This window comes from Heterodontus francisci, chromosome 35 (assembly GCF_036365525.1).
Source record: "Heterodontus francisci isolate sHetFra1 chromosome 35, sHetFra1.hap1, whole genome shotgun sequence".
Classification (NCBI taxonomy): Eukaryota; Metazoa; Chordata; class Chondrichthyes; order Heterodontiformes; family Heterodontidae; genus Heterodontus; species Heterodontus francisci.
This window is the reverse complement of record NC_090405.1, coordinates 55,952,086-55,970,533: the sequence shown is the minus strand read 5'-3', so window position 1 is coordinate 55,970,533 and position 18,448 is coordinate 55,952,086. Positions and strand designations below refer to the sequence as shown.

General features: G+C 43.8%; 1 protein-coding gene across 4 annotated transcripts in view; it reads right to left on the bottom strand.

Moving 5' to 3' along the window:
* Nucleotides 1-12,564, bottom strand: part of otud7a (OTU deubiquitinase 7A) — a 307,458-nt gene extending 294,894 nt beyond the window's left edge. For 3 of the 4 annotated variants that reach the window (XM_068015653.1, XM_068015658.1, XM_068015654.1), the window contains exons 1-2: nt 12,486-12,564; nt 1,897-2,113 (exon numbers count right to left, since the gene is read on the bottom strand). The gene's annotated coding sequence lies outside the window, so the exon portion shown is untranslated. The remainder of the gene's footprint in view (nt 1-1,896; nt 2,114-12,485) is intronic. The other variant, XM_068015656.1, reaches the window with a different exon arrangement.
* Nucleotides 12,565-18,448: the final 5,884 nt, after the last annotated feature.

Here is an 18,448-nt window from a genome sequence, read left to right as displayed (position 1 = left end):
ACCAACCTCCTGTGGGGGATTTTATCATCCAAGTAGACAAATCCATGTAGACAACATCCACTGCACTACCCTCATCAATCCTCCTTGTTACTTCCTCAAAAATTTCAATTAGGTTACTAAGACACAACCTTCCCTTAACAAATCCATGCTGACTATCCCTGATTAATCCATGCCTTCCTAAGTGACAGTCACTTCTACCACCCTTTTGGTTAAGTATTCCCTAACTTCTCCCCTGAATGGCTGGACTCTAATTTCAAGGTTATGACCCCTCGTAATAGGCTACCCCACTAGCAGAAGTAGTTTCTCTCTATCCACCTCATCACTTCCTTTCAAAGTTCCAAAAACCTCAATTATATCACTCCTTAATCTTCTATATTCCAGGGAATACAAGCCTAGTTTATCTGATTTTCTTCGTAATCTAATCCTCGGAGCCCTGTAACATTCCGGTAAACTGTACTGGACTGCTTCCAAAGCCGACATATCCTTCCCAAGATGCAATGCCCAGAACTGCACCTGTACACAGTTTTCCAGATGTGGTCTACCGAGGACTTTGTATAGCAATAGCAAAACTTCCTACCCTCGATATTCTAGTGCTCTGGATAGAACAGTTAACATTCCATTAGCCTTTCAGATTATATTTTAGTGATCTATATACATGGACCCCTAAATCTCTCAACTGTATGTAACACATTACACTTGGTAGTGTGCATTTTAATACTGCTCAAACGCAGTTCTTGAATCTGAGATGTTAATAAAAACTGGCGCCTTGCTCAGCCTCCCATGGATTTCACTCGTCAATTGTGTACATCGACAGTTTCTGCAAATTGTGATAGCGTCCACAGTATGCATCAAGGGGAAACTTTAACTGCAGCGAGGTTGATATTTTCTTCCCCATTAACGTACACTTATCAGGCTACGTAGGCTTTAGTTGTGTGAAGACCACTTGGAATAAAAGAAGGATAAGTGAAGGTATTACTTCTTAAAGTATTGTTGTTCAATGGATTTAAATTTATTTAGACTGCTTCTAAACATAGAATCAGTTTTTTTTGCCGGGGGGGGGGGGGGGGGGGGGCAGAAAACATATTTTGAGTTTGTTGCAGAGTGTCACTTGAAGATAATCTGTTCTACATTCCATCTGATACCAGTTAAAATTGCTATAGACTATTTGGTTGAACATGTCTTTAGTGGTCCCTACAGGGATTTTGAGCCAAGTTTTAAATAATATCAACTTCCAATCAGAATGGTGTACTTTATGGAATATAATGAACCTGTTCCAAATCAACCTCAATTCAAGGACAAAGTTACTTGGTAGTAACATGTTAGGCCCATTCTTATAAAATAACAGGATTACTAATCCAGGTTTAATAGCATATAGACTTCCAAGTGGCCATTCTTCATGTCAGCCCAAGATAATGAGTTTGACTATGGAGAACACCACAGCCAACTCCAATCATTCGACAAGCATAAATGTACGTTTCTACCAGGCGTCATTAAATAGAAATCAAGTAGTGGGAATTCTGACAAAAGGGCACTAAAGCCAACCGCTATAGCCTTACTGCCACCCTGACAGAGCAGGTAACGCAACGCGAACAAAGAATCAACCCTGGGAACTTCTGAATTATATTCACCAAGAATTAATAGTGTTACAATCAGGTGAGGAGGGGTTGAAAGGCTCCCCTCTTGTCCCTCTCCTTGTTTGGCCGCAGCAGGGTTTATTCCTTTTTAAAGCAGTGGATGTGCTTACCACTTCAGTGAGCGTTTAATCCTTAATGTGCAATGATCATAAAAGAACCAATTGGGAAGGTTTTCTTGAGTTTAAACAAGAAAGAGTTTAGTTTATTGTACCTAAAATGAAAACCCGATCCAAGTAAAATAATAAACTATGCTCCAACTTACACACAAATAGGTTACTGAGTGTGGGTCTGGTAACACAATTGTCTTCTGGCTGAAGTCGTGATCCTGAAGTTCCTGGCTGGTAGAAGTGGCTCCTCTTGGCTCAGGGTTTGCTTGAAGACAGTGATTAGGTGTCTTTCTCCCCCAGGATCTCTGTCTATAGCAATGATAGACTTGGATGCTCCTCAGTAGCAGACAGAGTTCGTAAGTTGCAGTATACCTGGAGAGAGAGAGGGCGTGCGTGAGTGTGACAGCGCGAGCGCAAGCATTTTTTTTTAAACGTTGAATGTAGGATTCCAGCTTTCCTTTTTAAAAGTTTAATATAGGTTTCCAACCGATTAATTAAAAATCATCATTCAGCATAGCACGTTTTCATACAATAGGTTTTCATTTTTTATGGTTTAAAGGAAGGGAAGAAGGAAGAAAGGAACAACTTGCTATTATATAAAGTCATATTAGGTTTCCTGGAAGTCACAACCTGTGAATCTCTTATTAAGCAAAATCACCATTATTCAGGCAAGTGTATAACATATTTGGATACAGTATGTTCATACAAAACAACAAAAAAAGAATCAATGACTAGTTAATCTGTTGTTTTTTTTGGGAAGTGTTATTTAAGGGAGGAATGGTGACCACGATACTGGGAGAATTCCTTGCTCTTCTTTGAATAATACCACCGGATATTTTGCCTCCACATGAATCTCCCCAACTTCAATTATATTATGGAAAATCATGTCTACCCAAGAAAGATACTGCAATACTGACAAATGCCCTAGTTAAATGTGGGAGATAAATAGAACATTTAGCAATTTCATAAAATGTGAAATTTTTCTGTTATTTTCTGAGTTGATGTCCAATTTAATCATCTGGAATACTAGTGCAGCAGTTCTCAAACTTTTCCGGTTGAAGGACCCATCTTCAAATGAATTCATAATCACAGACCCCCACAGCTAAATTATAATACTATATGGAAGCGTTGCATGTAAAGAATGTTTCAATAATGTTTCGAAGAGAACAGGTACTTACTTACAGATATCAGTTAGATGGTTCTCACTCCAGAGTCTGACTATCCCTGGCAGGAGCAAGAAGCAAATAGGAGCCCAGGGAGAGCAGGAGCAGGAGCATGCCTCTGGCTGCTGCTCACTCATTTACTCTTTACCATGGTGCCCCTGCAAGGTCGCCCACCCATGGTCATGCCCCATGGAGGATCTCCACGGACTGCAGTTTGAGAAGCAATATACTAGTGGATCTCCTGTGCAATTGCCTCGAAGGAATGGTGTCAGCCAAGGCTCGGTGGCAGCACTCATGCAAAGTTCAAAAGTTGTGGGTTCAATTATGACTATGGAACCTCGAGCCCATAAGCTAGGTGCAGTACTACAGGAGTGCTGCGCTACTGAAGGTGCCATCTTTTGGGCGAGCTGTTAAACCAAGGCCCCATATGCCATCTCAGGCACTATTTCAAAGAGATGGGGAATTGTTCCCAGCATCCTGGTCAATATTTATCCCCCAACCAATATTACAAACAGATTATCTGGTCATTATCACATTGCTGTTTATGGAAGCTTGGCATCTGCATTTCCTACAACAGTGACTACATTTCAAGGGTACTTCATTGACTGTAAAGCATATTGGAAGATGCTGTATAAATGCAGGTCATATTTGTTCTTATTTTTGTCAGAACCAAGTAACCTTTCCTCAGAATGCATTTGAAAATGGTAACTAATTAGAAATATCCCAAAACTATGGAAGGAAAATTTATTTAGCAGGCAAACAAGGGGTCCCATAGGGTAGGGGAAGTGGCAGGAATAGGCTGCAGAATGAATGTCAGAAAAAAAAAAGGCACTCAAAAATTTCTTGAAGTATTCACTTAAAAAATGGAGAATGTGATGCAAGGGACAGTAGGAAATGGTGCAGAAACTCACTGAAGGTTACTGTGACAGCACCTCCCTCTCCTTCAAATTCTACTACTGAGAAGGAGAAAAGCAGCAATGTTGTGGAAGCACAATCACTGCCAAGTTCCAAGTCACACACCATCCTAATTTGGACATATCTCACTTCATTGCCACTGGTGATATATTCCAGAAAGCCAGCTGGTGAAAGACAGTGCTGGAGCTGATCTTTACTCAGTCTAACATTTATTTAGAGTGAAACATTACAGGCTATACATCTAACTCAACCACCCCACAGTTTCAATAAGTGTCTCTTTATATGTTCAAGTGAAATCCCAATTAATGCTCACCACCTGAACACAATTGATATACAATTAACAAATGGGTCAGAATCCTCAAATTCTGTACCAAACTAGAGTGGGAGCACAATCACCACAAGGAATACAGTAGGGCCACCACCACTTTCTTAGGGCAAGAAGGGATAGACATTAATTTATGATATGACGAGCATGAGCCACATTGTGAGATAAGAGAAAAAAAAGGTTGTTCCAAAGATCATCCAAGAAAAAGTGTTGTGGAACTCTAGTTGTCTGGCTAGTTCTACATCTAGCAGCGACAGCTTCTGAAGCCCCATCTATTGGTAGAAGTATGCCACTGTAAGTGGCTGCAAGTCACAGAACAGTGATAGCCAAATAAAGACTGCACAACATTCAAAGCAAATTTAATATACTGTAGATTTTATTGTATTATGTACTTGACTGAAGAAATGTCAGTTATCCATCACTGTTCATCAACTTTAAATCCACTTGCAAAATAAACTGAGCACACTTACAACAACTTGCATTTATCTAGTCTTTAACATAATAAAACATCCCAAGACATTTATCATGTGGTCAAAATTGTTTAGGTGCGATACAAATATTGCAACAAAACTCAGGGTTAACTAAGTATAGTAATTACCATGTCACTTCCTCAAGGTATTGAGCATAAAGATTCCCCAGTGAAGGATTTGTTTGGCTATCACTGTTCTGTGACACACCATTTTACAAAGAGAACAACAGACATTTGACCCAAACTTGATACAGCGCATTTTAATCTGAGAAAATTTGGATTAGTACAATCTTAAATTTCATCCTTTTAAATTGACCAAGAACCTCAGCAATGAAATACAACAACAAAAAAATCCATGCATCATGCACTGGTGAGATTGAAAGTCATCTGCGTCTTGACTCTGAATACTATGTCTATGAAATCACTACATGTTATGCATAAATATAGATGGTGTTGAATTAAATTCTTCCATTTTTACAGTGTATTAGTCATTTGATGACTATTACATGAGCTTGCTGATCTTCTGAAGCTGCTCAGAATGGCAGCTCCTGCAGGGAAGAGCTCTCAACATTTATAAAAATGAAAAAGATTTGAATCTCATCTATACCGGGAATTTAAAAAAGACACAAAAAAATCAAAAAGAAAAATACTGCAGATGCTGCAAATCTGAAAAGCAAAACAAAATCTGCAACAACTCAGCAGGTCGAGGCAGGAACTTAGAACTGAAACATCAGTTTCTCCACTGATGCTGCCCAATCTGGAGAGTATTTCCACCATTCCTGATACAAGAAAGGAAGCTGTGCAATTTTAGTCTAAATCCAGCCTTGCAGATACATTTGTCTATCCTTGTGCTTTCTTCACATTCTCAAAACTGCCAACTTAAACATGTATCTATACCGCTACTGCATCATCACTCTCAATCTCTCCAGTGCCTCTGTGTTGCCTGACTGGAGACACTTCAGTTTTTCAACCTTGAAAAGGAAATGTACAATAGAATAAATGGTGTTGGAAAGGTAAATCTGAAAAATTACTGAACCAAATTGTTGAGAGTAGGACAAAGGTACACAGGTTCAAACCAGCAGAGAAAATGTAAAGAAGTTGTTCTTGTCACCAACAACGATCAATCTATGGAATGGACTGTAAGATAGAATGGTGGAGGAAAAAACCATGAAGTTATTTCAGAACCAACTGGATGCTTCAGCGGCTGGATGAATCAATAATGACGTGCAATCGGGTTGTAATTATCTTTTGTTCTTCTTCTTCTTCTTTGGCCTCCTTGTCTCGAGAGACAATGGGTAAGTGCCTGGAGGTGGTCAGTGGTTTGTGAAGCAGCGCCTGGAGTGGCTATAAAGGCCAATTCTAGAGTGACAGGCTCTTGCACAGGTGCTGCAGATAAAACTGGTTGTAAAATCTTTTGTTAGTATGTGTCAAACCATCACATTTCTAACTCAAGTCGCAAGAATGTACTTCAGATGGCCTCAGCAGTCATTGGTTACGGAAGGGAAATTAAGTCTCTTTCAATGATGTCATCAAGAAGCAGCAAGTAAATTTAAAAAAAGGAAGAGGCCAATTCTTGGGGACCCTCAAAGACAATGGTTTGGGTGGGGGGTGGAAGAAAAGCCATTGTAGACAATTCTCTAGCTAGCTGGTCTTTATTGCAAGGGGATTGGTGTACAGGATTAAAGAAGTCTTACTAAAATTGTACAAGGCTTTGGTGAGATTGCACCTGGAATATTGCGTGCCGTTTTGGTCTCCACATTTACAAAAGGATATACTTGCACTGCCTCCAGTGCAGCAAAGATTTACTAAGTTGGTCCCTGGGATGAGAGGGTTGTTCTATGATGAGAGGCTGAGTAAATTGGGCCTATATTCTCTGGAGTTTAGGAGAATGAGAGGCGACCTAATTGAGACATACAAGATTCTGAAAGGACTTGATAGGGGAGAAGCCGAGAGATTGTTCCCACTGGTCAGGGAATCTAGAACACGGGGACACAGTCTCAGGATAAGGGGTCAATCATTCAGGATTGAGATGAGGAGAAATTACTTCACTCAAAGTTTTGTGAATCTTTGGAATTCTCTACTCCAGAGGGTTGTGGATGCTCCATCATTGAATACATTTAAGGCCGAGATAGATAGATTTTTGGTCTTGCAAGGAGTCAAGGGATATGGGAAGCGGGCAGGAAAGTGGAAATGAAGCCCAAGATCAGCCATGATCGTATTGAATGGTGCAGCGGGCTCGATGGGCCATATGGTCTACTCCTGCTCCCATTTCTTGTGTTCTTGTATGACTCGATGGACAAGAATGGATCCAGGTAAGGGCAGTCCCACTACTGTGGTCTACTGTATCAAAGATTACAGAGAGTTCAAGAAGGATGAGAAGGGATAGCACACCACACTCACAAAGAATGTCATTTATGACTTTGATTCGAGCTATTTCAGTGCTGTGGCAGGGGTGGAAATGTGATTGGAGAGATTCAAACATGGAATCGTGGTAAAGATGGGCAAAGATTTGGGAGGTGACAACACCAAAGAACTTTGGACACAAAAGGGAGGTTTGATGTGGGGCAGTAGTTCACAAGGAAAAAGGATGTTAGAGGGTAGTGATGCAGTCAGATCTGGAAGGGAGGGAGATGGTACCCGAGGAGAGCAAAGCTTCTACAATGTCAGCTAGCTTGGAAGTCAGATGGTCAGCAGTTTAGCGGGAAGACAATCAAGGGAATAGGAGGTGAGTCTCACATACAAGACGACTTGGAAAGGGCTTGAGGGACGATAGGAGAGATTCTAAAGAGAGATGGGGGGGGTTCAGACCCAGTGTACGGGAGAATCATAGAATGATACAGCATAGATGATCATTCAGCACATCGTACCCTGGGGGAAGCGAGGCTTGGTGGGAAAACAGAAGGGAGGGAAGCATCAGAAGTAGATGAATGGACGATCTCAATCTTACTACAAAGAATTCCCCGAGCTCTTCACACATTGTTAAAAGTGAGGATACAGGGAACTGGGAAGTGGAGTTTAAGAGACACTTGGCAGTGAAGAAAAGATACCAAAGGTTATCTTTGCATCCCAGGATGATCCTGGAGTAGTGAGTAGTTTTGGTAGAGGAAAGCAGGCCCCAATAGTGCTTGATATAATCCAGCCAGATCTGGCAACTGATGGCTAAAGCAGTTGTGTGCCATTTACATTCATCTCTCTGCAATCCACAGTGGGAGTGAGCAAGGGTTTTACTGGAGAAAGGGTAGACAGAGGTGAGGAAGATATTGAGCAAAACAACAGCTGCAGAAGTGACATGACAAAGAGAGCCAAAAGCTTGATAGTCAGGAGTTTGAAAGTGCCATGGTAAGTGCCTTTAAGAGTTTATTTCCAGGGCAGTTGTAGAAGGAGAATGTTCCTTTCGCAGAATGCCAAGGGAGGCATAGAGGGATGTTTTGGACTTACCCAAGAGCGTGTCCCAGTGAATTGACAAAGGAAATTCAGGTTACATCGGAATGGCAAAGATTAGGATAGATATTTCCTGATTGTAAACAGGAGATGGGGAAAGGCAATGAGAGTCTAAAGTTAAAATTAGTTTTTTCCTTTTTACGAGCAGAACTTATACTTGGAAACAGGGTTAGAGTCAGAAAAGAAAGGGTAACGTTAGCAAAAATACAATTAGAACAGAGCAGACGCAAATTAGAATTCCACAGAGAGAAACAGCAGAGTGTCAAGAAAGGGAAAAAGGGAAGAAAGGGGAAAAGAGAGCTTTCCAGAAGGAGGAGGAGGAAAGAGAGATAAAGCAGCTTGAATTAACTAGGGGGTGACCCAGTACACCCAGTGAAGGCATGACTAATGAGGAAACTACCCCTAACTCAAGACCATATTCTGAGCTCGAAGTTCTCCCAGTTCCTTCCAAAGTTCAGTGAGGGAGATGTGGAAGCATTTTTCGTCACTTTTGAAAAGCTTGCAAGACAGCTGAAATGGCCGGCCTAGCCCGCACTCCGTTTGGCATCTTCTTCTTCATGCTCCTGACCTTCGCCTTGCCTGCAGATATGGAAGGCGTCTACTTGCAAACTAGGTCAGACGGCAAGCTCCACGATCTATCAATGCTGAAGGCAAAAATACATCACGTCCTCATCAGAGAACTCCTCTACGCTGATGATGCTGCATTAGTCACTCACACGGAAACTCGGCTACAAAGAGTCATGGACTGTCTCTCCCATGCCTGTAACTTGTACTCCTTGATTAGAAGTCTCAAGAAAACTGTGGTCATGGGACAAGGTGTTGCATCTCTTTCCCTGATCACAATAAATAACACCCCACTGTAAATGGTTAGTAAATTCTGCTACCTTGGGTCCATGGTGACAGACAATCTGTTTCTTGATGCAGAGCTCGATACACGCATTGGGAAAGTAGCTAACACCTTTGGCCGCCTTGTGAAATGCACTGGGGATAACACCAAGATGACCGTTTGGACCAAGCTGATGGTTTATAAGGTAAGTGTTCTCAGCACCTTGCTGTATGGCTGTGAAACATGGGTGACTTACAGCTACCAGGAAAAGAAGCTCAATAATTTCCATCTTCACTATCTGTGGTACATTATGGGTAAACCCTGGCAGGACAAAATCTCAAATGTGGCAGCCCTCTCAAAGGCAGAGCTCCCAAACAGAGGCGTTTTTGGTGGATCGAACACGTCCGCAGGATGGAAGACGGCCACATACCCAAGGACCTTCTGTACGGTGAGGTAGCTGGGGCCAGATGACCAGTCGGGTACCCAAAACTCTGCTTCAAGGATGCATGCAAGCGTGACATGAAGGCCCTTAAATGTCAACTATCGCACCTGGGGCTCACTAGCTGGCAAAAGAGGGAAATGGCGACACATCCTCTGGGCTGGTCTGCACTACGACAACCAGTTGCTACAGCAGCTTGGTAACAGGCACCAACATCAAAAACAACAAAAACAGTGTCACTTGGCAGCTTCATGTGCAACACTTGTGGCAAAACCTGCCTCTCAAGGATTGGCCTTCACAGCCATCAGCAAAGGTGCACCAAGAGAAGACACCCCACCTAAATGGATTGTTTGCTGTGTGTCCATCATTTTTAGTAGATGGAAAGATACCAACCAACCGCCAGTCCTTTGGTGCGGCACCTTTTTCTAGTACGTGTAATGGTGCCTCTGTTATCTCTTCCCCAGATTACTTTAAAATGTGCAGATGTAATCCATCAGGACCAGCATTTTCATCCTGAGTTTGATTAGTTTATTGACTATTTCTCCTTATTTTAAATTCCATTTTATCATTTCTATTCCCATCTTCAGTCATGTCCATCTAATCTGTCTCCATGGTAAATACTGAAGCAAAGTAATTATTTAATATTTCTGCCATTTTGCTATCGTTCCCTGTGATTTTTTTTTTCCTGTCCATCCCTGTTATGTGCCTGTAGATTATTTTATTTCGATTTATGTTCCTGATAATTTCATAGTTCCTGTTTGCCTTCCTAATTTTTTTTAAACTTCTTCCCCAATCTCTTCGTATTCTCCCTTGTCATGCTGTCCATGTCTCATTTCGTCCCCTCAATTTTTCCCTTGTCTTTATTCATCTATGGTGTCACTACTAAACACCATTTTAATTGTTTCCCATTGGTGTTCTACATAGTTGTCCATTTTATTTTTCCAAGTTCTATTTTCCTTTAAATAAAAGTATTGCTTTAAAAGTCACAATATTTTAATTACACAGGCCAAAATTTCAGCAGAACCACAAGTAAAGTGTCTGACATAAAAATCAGAGTTGAAAAGAACCATAAGATAGGAGTACAAGTATGAAATACAAGGTGAAGAGGCAACATAAAACCTGACTGCTACATAATCCTTTACTTGCATACCAATTAAATGCAGCCATTTTTAACTGTTGCCATTTACAAAAAAATGTAATTGCTACTGACAGAATTATTGTAAATGTTCAAAAAAGTACTAGAAATGCTTGACACAATTAGATGAGCCAAATTGTTTAATTTTTCATTTTCACTAACCATTCCTCACCCTTGCAATCAGTTAACCAGGTCTTAAATTAGTTATCTCCCTCCAAAAACCAGCAAGTGTTTGGTTACTGAGATACTCAGGACCGACAGATAGAGACAAGCATGAACACAAAAAAGCTTCAGGTTTTCCAGCTGCTGGTGATATTCAATGTCATCTTATTACATACTTAACCCATACATAGACATATGTAGGTAGTACTGTACAAATTCAAATTTCTTAGAAACAGAATATATTCCTATACAACCCACACTATTAACCACATAACTAAATTTTTTTTTGCCCTTTACAAAATTTTTATTGTACTGTTTATAAAGCAAATTGAAGGGTTATGTACACCAATAGTAAAAACAAGATTTCAATCTGTACAATTTATGTCAAGTATGTGCTAATATATGCATTTATTTATAACAAATAGAATATATAAAACTCCATAGATAACATTGATACTAAACCATTAAAGCTATTCAATGGGAGTTATCTGGCTGACAAACTCCTTCATTTTATATGCCTTCCATTATACTGAATAGCCTATTTTAACAAAATAAAGAGACAAAATTACAAAACACTGCACACAATTTTACAATAGCAGGTCCAGTACAAGCTAAATACAATCAACCCACACCATATGAACTTGTTTAATCACAGTACTTATCTGCATCCCAGAAGGCAGTTTTTGTTGCCCTTGCAGCCCGAACAATCCCTTTGCCTGGAAGCTATTTTCCCAATACTACAAGCTACAACAATTCCACAATGTAGAAAATACACAACAGTAATATCGGCACAGTGACAGCCATTTAATCAAATGGAAGATGTTGCTAGATTAATAAGAGATCAGTCATTGTGATTCAAGAAATGCAATGATCTGGAAGTGGCTAATACATAACACTGTTACAAAGGCCAGGCCATAAACTTTGCCTGGTTGAATGCTTCCACCTGATTTGGCACAGTGATATTTTTACACACAGGATTATATTTATTTCTGAAAACCTAGGCCATAGCATTTCATCTGACGACCAACAGCAATTCTATATTTTCTCCTTCAATTGAGAAATTATGCAGCATCATAAATTTATTTAGATTAAACCAAACTGTGCATATTTTGCTCTGAATTTATCTTAGATAAGAGTCACTACAGTTATGAATTTTAAAATATCATAAAATGCAATTAATGGGAAGGTTGACATCAAGGAAACATTCAATAGTTATATACCAAGGACCAGTGAATAGTGGCTCAATCGGTGTTGCAGCAAAATCTCCAGTTTAATCTTGGATGAAAATCGATCATTTTAATACTTTCAGTAGTCGAATTAAATACATTACCAGAGTTACCATTAGCAATTAAAGTAAAATTCATCGATATGAAATCAGTAATTAAATACTTGACAAACAGAAAAGGTAAATACAAGGAGGGGAGTACAATAACAGAATTAACAGTAATAAAAACACTAGCTTTTCCTCCTCTGAATTATTGCACAGTAAGACACCAAGCTTTAGATTTTAATCATGAATAATTATGCTTTAATTAACCCCCCCCCAAGCACTACCTTCAGATGCCATTTTATCCAATTGGGATTACTACAATATAAGTATTTCATTGAAAACATATCAATGCATAATAGTATAGAATAATAAAATCTACAGCAATGCCTGCTGCACATTCCCAAGAGACATAAACTAAATGGTCTAAAAAAAATCACTGACCTGTTTCCACGAATACAAGAGATAATCAGGAAAAATGTGATTATAAAATAAAAAGACTCGACTTCACTGCACTTAACCATAAGAGCAGCGTTAAAAACTACACAAAATTTAGACTGGGATTGAAAAGACAGTATTTTATTCGGGTATTTGGATCTTACCTGTGCAGGTGTGAGTTTATTTAATGGGGACGGTTGATAAATGCAGCTTCTTTCACACTTTACCTCAGCGCCGTCTCCCGCAAACAGACGCACTCTGGCTGCGCGCGCACCCTGACTCAGCCGCCCGCTTCAGCCTGTCACTCGGCGGAACCCCGCCCCCTCCCCGGCGCCAGCCCCGCCCACACCACCGCCCAGCCCCCTCCGCCGCGCCAGCTCCGCCCCCACCACCGCCCAGCCCCGCCCCCACCACCACCAAGCCCCGCCCCCTCTGCCGCGCCAGCTCCGCCCCCACCACCGCCCAGCCCAGCCCCCTCCGCCGCGCCAGCCCCGCCCACACCACCGCCCAGCCCAGCCCCTCCGCCGCGCCAGCTCCGCCCCCACCACCGCCCAGCCCCCTCCGCCGCGCCAGCTCCGCCCCCACCACCGCCCAGCCCCGCCCCCACCACCACCAAGCCCCGCCCCCTCTGCCGCGCCAGCTCCGCCCCCACCACCGCCCAGCCCAGCCCCCTCCGCCGCGCCAGCTCCGCCCCCACCACCGCCCAGCCCCGCCCCCTCCACCGCCAAGCCCCGCCCCCTCCGCCACGCCAGCTCCGCCCCCACCACCGCCCAGCCCAACCCCTCCGCCGCGCCAGCCCCGCCCCCTCCACCGCCCAACCCCGCCTCCTCCACCGTGCCAGCTCCGCCCCCACCACTCCCCAGCCCAGCCCCTCCGACGCGCTTGCTCCGCCCCCACCACCGCCCATCCCCGCCCCCTCTACCGCCCAGCTCCGCCCCCACCATCGCCCAGCCCCGCCCCCTCTACCGCCCAGCCCCGCCCCCTCCTTACTGTACTGAACGAGAGTCCTGACAGCGATCATTTTATATTTTTTATATAAATATCGTATATTTTATAATAATTAATCACTTCCTGGTCTCTGCATCTCAGCTGCTCACTGGATAAACTTGCAGCAAGTATTTCAACCTGTAAAGCAGGAGTCTAGGTAATGTATAATGCTGTTTTTTGAGCCTTGGCAATTGCTGTGTTTATTTTACGCAATAGAGATGCAGGTACGGTGTGGCACAACCTGTGTGGGCACAACTCCATGGGTTTCTGTTTAACTCCTGACCAATCACTGACTTTGTGGCTCCAATCTTCATCTTTTTAAACAGTCTTTCAAGTCCAATTAATACTGTGTGTGTCCAGCCCGACATGACCAGAGCCCGAAAGCCAGAGCTGGAAGAGTGACCCGACCCAAACCCGACACATGTCCACGATCCCATCAGGTAGGGTTCGGTTTGGTTTGGGCAGCAGGCCTTTACTATGAGGAACTGGCATGAAAGATGAGTTGAGGTCTGGGGCAGATCAGTCATGAACTTATTGAATGGCGGGGCAGGTTTGAGGGACAGAATGGCCTACTCCTGCACCACAGCCGAGTGTTGCAGAATGCCACATTCCGAGGTACAGGACTACGTGCTGAGGGACGCAATAAAGCTTGGGGGTAGCCGCAGCAAAGGCTCAATGGGGAAAGACCACTGTGTAAGGTCCTCCCGCCATAGTGAACCGAGGGGCTGGACCCATGGGAAATCCCTCGGGCTGTATGCACCAAATATAGGTTTATTGTAAAAGGTACATGGCATGTAAAATGGAATGGGAGGGTTGTGAGGCAACTCACTCCTGTGTTGAAGAAAACTGATTTCCTCTGCAGTTTTTGGAATGTCAACTTGGTGCTGTTTTGTAATGAATAGTTGAGGCAGCGTCGTTGCATCTTTTAAGAGAAGATTAGATCAACATGTGAATCAGAAGAACATACCAGGGTTAAGGGGAAGGCAGAGACGTTAGCATTAGTTTTAGATGGCTCTAGCGAAGAATGAGCACAAACACTGGTGAATAACATCTGTGGTCACTCAGTGGAGCAAGGTTTGGCTGACTGGTTGGCGAGGGGAGGTGTGGGTGATGGGTGAGGGGGTTTGGGGGGTGAGGGTGATTGGTGAGGGGGTATGAGGGTGATTGGTGAGGGGGTTTGGAGGGTTTAGGGTGATGGGTGAGGGGGTATGAGGGTGATGGGTGAGGGGGTATGGGGAGGTGTGGGTGAGGGGGTATGGGGGTGATGGGTGAGGGGGTATGGGGGGTGTGGGTGTTGGGTGAGGGGGTATGGGGAGATGTGGGTGATGGGCTAGGGGGTATGAGGGTGATTGGTGAGGGGGTATGGGGGGGTGAGGGTGATGGGTGAGGGGGTATGGGGGGGTGTGGGTTTTGGGTGAGGCGGTAGGGGGGTTGTGGGTGTTGGGTGAGGGGGTATGGGGGGGTGAGGGTGATGGGGAGGGGGTATGAGGCGTGAGAGTGATGGGTGAGGGGGTATGGGGGGGTGAGGGTGATGGGTGAGGAGGTATGGGGGGGTGAGGGGGTATGGAGGGTGTGGGTGTTGGGTGACGGGGAATGGGGGGTTTGGGTGTTGGGTGAGGGGGTATGGAGGTGGTTATGGGGGGGATTGAGGGTGGTCAGTGGGGGGTGTGGAGGTGGTCATTGTGGAGTTTGACAATGACACCAAAATTGGTGGTATAGTGGACAGTGAAGAAGGTTCTCTAAGATTGCAACTGGATATAGATCAACTGGGAAAGTGGGCAAGGGATTGGCAAATGGAATTTAATGCAGACAAGTGTGAAGTGATGCATTTTGGGAAGTTAAACCAGGGCAGGACCTATACAGTAAATGGCAAGGCCCTGGGGAGTGTTGTTGAGCAGAGAGACCTTGGGGTGCAAGTACATAGTTCCCTGAAAGTGGCAACACAGGTAGACAGGGTGGTGAAGAAGGCGGATGGCATGCTTGCCTTCATTGGCCGAGGCATTGAGTACAAGAGTTGGGACGTCATGTTACAGTTGTACATAACGTTGGTTCGGCCGCATTTGGAGTACTGTGTGCAGTTCTGGTCACCGCACTACAGGAAAGATGTGATGAAACTAGAGAGGGTGCAGAAAATATTCACAAGGATGTTGCCTGGTTTGGAGGGCTTGAGTTATAAACAAAGATTGGGTAGGCTGGGTCTGTTTTCCCTGGAGCGAAGGAGGCTGAGAGGGGACATGATAGAGGTATATAAAATTATGAGAGGCATAGATAGGGTAGATAGCCAGAGTCTGTTTCCCATGGTCGGGGTGACTAAAACTAGAGGGCAGAGATTTAAGTTGAGAGGGAGGAGGTTTAAAGGGGATCAATGGGGTAAATTTTTCACACAAAGAATAGTGGGTATCTGGAATGAGCTGCCTGAGGAGGTGGTGGAGGCAGGAACAGTAGCAACATTTAAGAGGCATCTGGACAGGTGCTTGAATGAGCAAGGCATAGAGGGATATGGAATTAATGCAGGCAGGTGGGATTAGTATAGATAGGCATTATGGTTGGCATGGACGCTGTGGGCCGAAGGGCCTGTTTCTTTGCTGTACGACTCTATGACTCTATAAGTTTCACTCATCCATGATCTGGCCACAAGAGGGACTTGTTGGTTGTTTGGTGCAGTCCTGCAGAAGGGTGAGTGCCATCTGTAGAAAAAATAGAGTGGCACCACTGGCAGGAGCAAGTATGATACTTGTAGCCCTAAAACAGTGTCATCATGTCATTAAAACTGACTTTTTTAACTCATTGTAAACAGTAAACATTTTAAGATTGAAACTTTTGAGGCTATTCAGAGATTAATGAAAATCCATTCAGCTCAAGTCCTTGAGCATGTTGTCACCTCCCAGATCTCTGCCCACCTTTCCAGCAACTCCCTGTTTGAATCCCACCAATCAGATTTCCACACCTGCCACAGCACTGAAACAACCCTGATCAAAGGCATAAATGACATCTGTGACTGATTGTGGATCATTATCTATCCTTGTTCTCTTCCTTTCTGTGGGGGCAGAGAGAGAGAGAGAGAATGAGAGAGTGTTCACTGGGAAACAGTGAGATCAGAGCGTGGCTATCTGCTGCTGTTGTTGATGCTGCCGCCAGTCTACTGACGTTCAGAATGAAAAATCAAGGTGTAGCATCACAAAGAAGCAGGTATGTGTATGGCTGTGTGTGACTTCGGAACTGCAAACAGCACGAGAGGGGAGAGTGAGGCACAGGGAGCTAGTTGCTGAGTATCTGGTGGGTATTTTCTGATTTTCTTTTTTCTGCCAAATTTAATTTTTTCTCTAACATGTAAGTCTATCTAATAAGTAGAAGCTAAAATACCAGTAGTCTGGGGAATGCAGCAAGAACCAAATCTGTGGCACCACGGGTGGCTCAGCTGCACAGGAGGGTAGGAAAAGGAGTGGGAGAGCTATAGTGATAGGGGATTCTATCGTAAGGGATACAGATAGGCGTTTCTGTGGACGCAAACGTGACACCAGGATAAGATGTTGCCTCCCTGGTGCTAGGATCAAGAATGTCACGGAGCGGCTGCAGGACATTCTGAAAGGGGAGGGTGAACTGTCAGAGGTCGTGGTACACATTGGTACCAACGACGTAGGTAAAAAGAGGGATGAGGTCCTGCAACACGAATTTAGGGAGCTCGGTAGCAGATTAAAAAGCAGGACCTCAAAGGTTGTAATCTCTGGATTACTCCCGGTGCCACGTGCTAGTGAGTATAGGAATAGGAGGATACAGCAGATGAATGCGTGGCTGAGGAGATGGTGCAGGGGGGGCGGTTTCCTGGATCACTCGGACTATTTCTGGCAAAGGTGGGACCTGTACAAGTTGGACAGGTTGCATCTGAACCAGAACGGGACCAACATCCTTGCTGGGAGGTTTGCTAGTGCTGTTGGGGGAATTTAAACTAATTTGGCAGGGGGATGGGATACAGAGTGGAGATACAGTTGGGGGTGATGCACAGTCAAATATAGAAGAGAAACCGAGTCAGTCTGGCAGAGCAAATATCGACCTGTTAAGGCACAAGTGAAAAATGCAAGGCTGGATTGCATCTATTTTAATACAAGCAGTCTTACGAGTAAGGCAGATGAATTGAGTGTATTGATTAGCACTTGGGATTATGATATTATTGCTATCACAGAGACATGGTTGAGGGAGGGGCAGGACTGGCAGTTCAACGTTCCAGGGTATAGAATCTTCAGGCGTGACAGGGGAGGGTGTAAAAGAGGAGGTGGCATTGCACTAATGATTAAGCAGTCAATTACTGCAGTAAGGAGGGATGATATCTTAGAAGGTTCCTCAAATGAGGCAATATTGGTAGAACTTAAAAACAAAAAGGAGGCAATCACTTGGCTGGGAGTGTACTACAGGCCTTCAAACAGTCAGGGAGAGATAGAGGAGCAGATATGTAGGCAAATCTCAGAGAGGTGTAAAAATAATAGGGTAATAATAGTAGGGGATTTCAACTTCCATAATATTAACTGGGATAGACTTAGTGCAAAAGGCTTAAAGGGGGTGAAACTCTTAAAATACATACAGGAGAGCTTTTTGAGTCAGTACGTGGAAAGTCCTACAAGAGAAGGGGCAGTACTGGACCTTACCTGAGGGAATGAAGCTGGACAAGTGATAGAAGTGTCAGTGGGGGAGCATTTCTGGGATAGTGACCACAAATCTGTACGATTTACGGTAGTTATGGAAAAGGACAAAGATGGACTGGAAATAAAGGTACTGAACTGGGGGAAGGCCGATTTCAATATGATAAAACAGGATCTGGCCAAAGTGGACTGGGAACAGCTACTTGTAGAAAAGTCTACATCAGACCAGTGGGAGTCATTCAGAAAGGAAATAGTGAGAGTTCAGAGCCAACATGTACCCGTTAAGGTGAAGGGTAGGACCAACAAGTCCAGGGAACCCTGGATGTCGAGGGATATAGAGGATTGGATCAGGAAAAAAAAGGAGGCTTATGGCAGATTCAGAGCACTGAAAACAACGGAGGCACAAGAGGAGTATAGAAAGTGTAGAGGGTACTTTAAAAAGTAATTAGGAGAGCAAAGAGGGGACATGAAAAAACACTGGCGGGCAAGATCAAGGAAAATCCTAA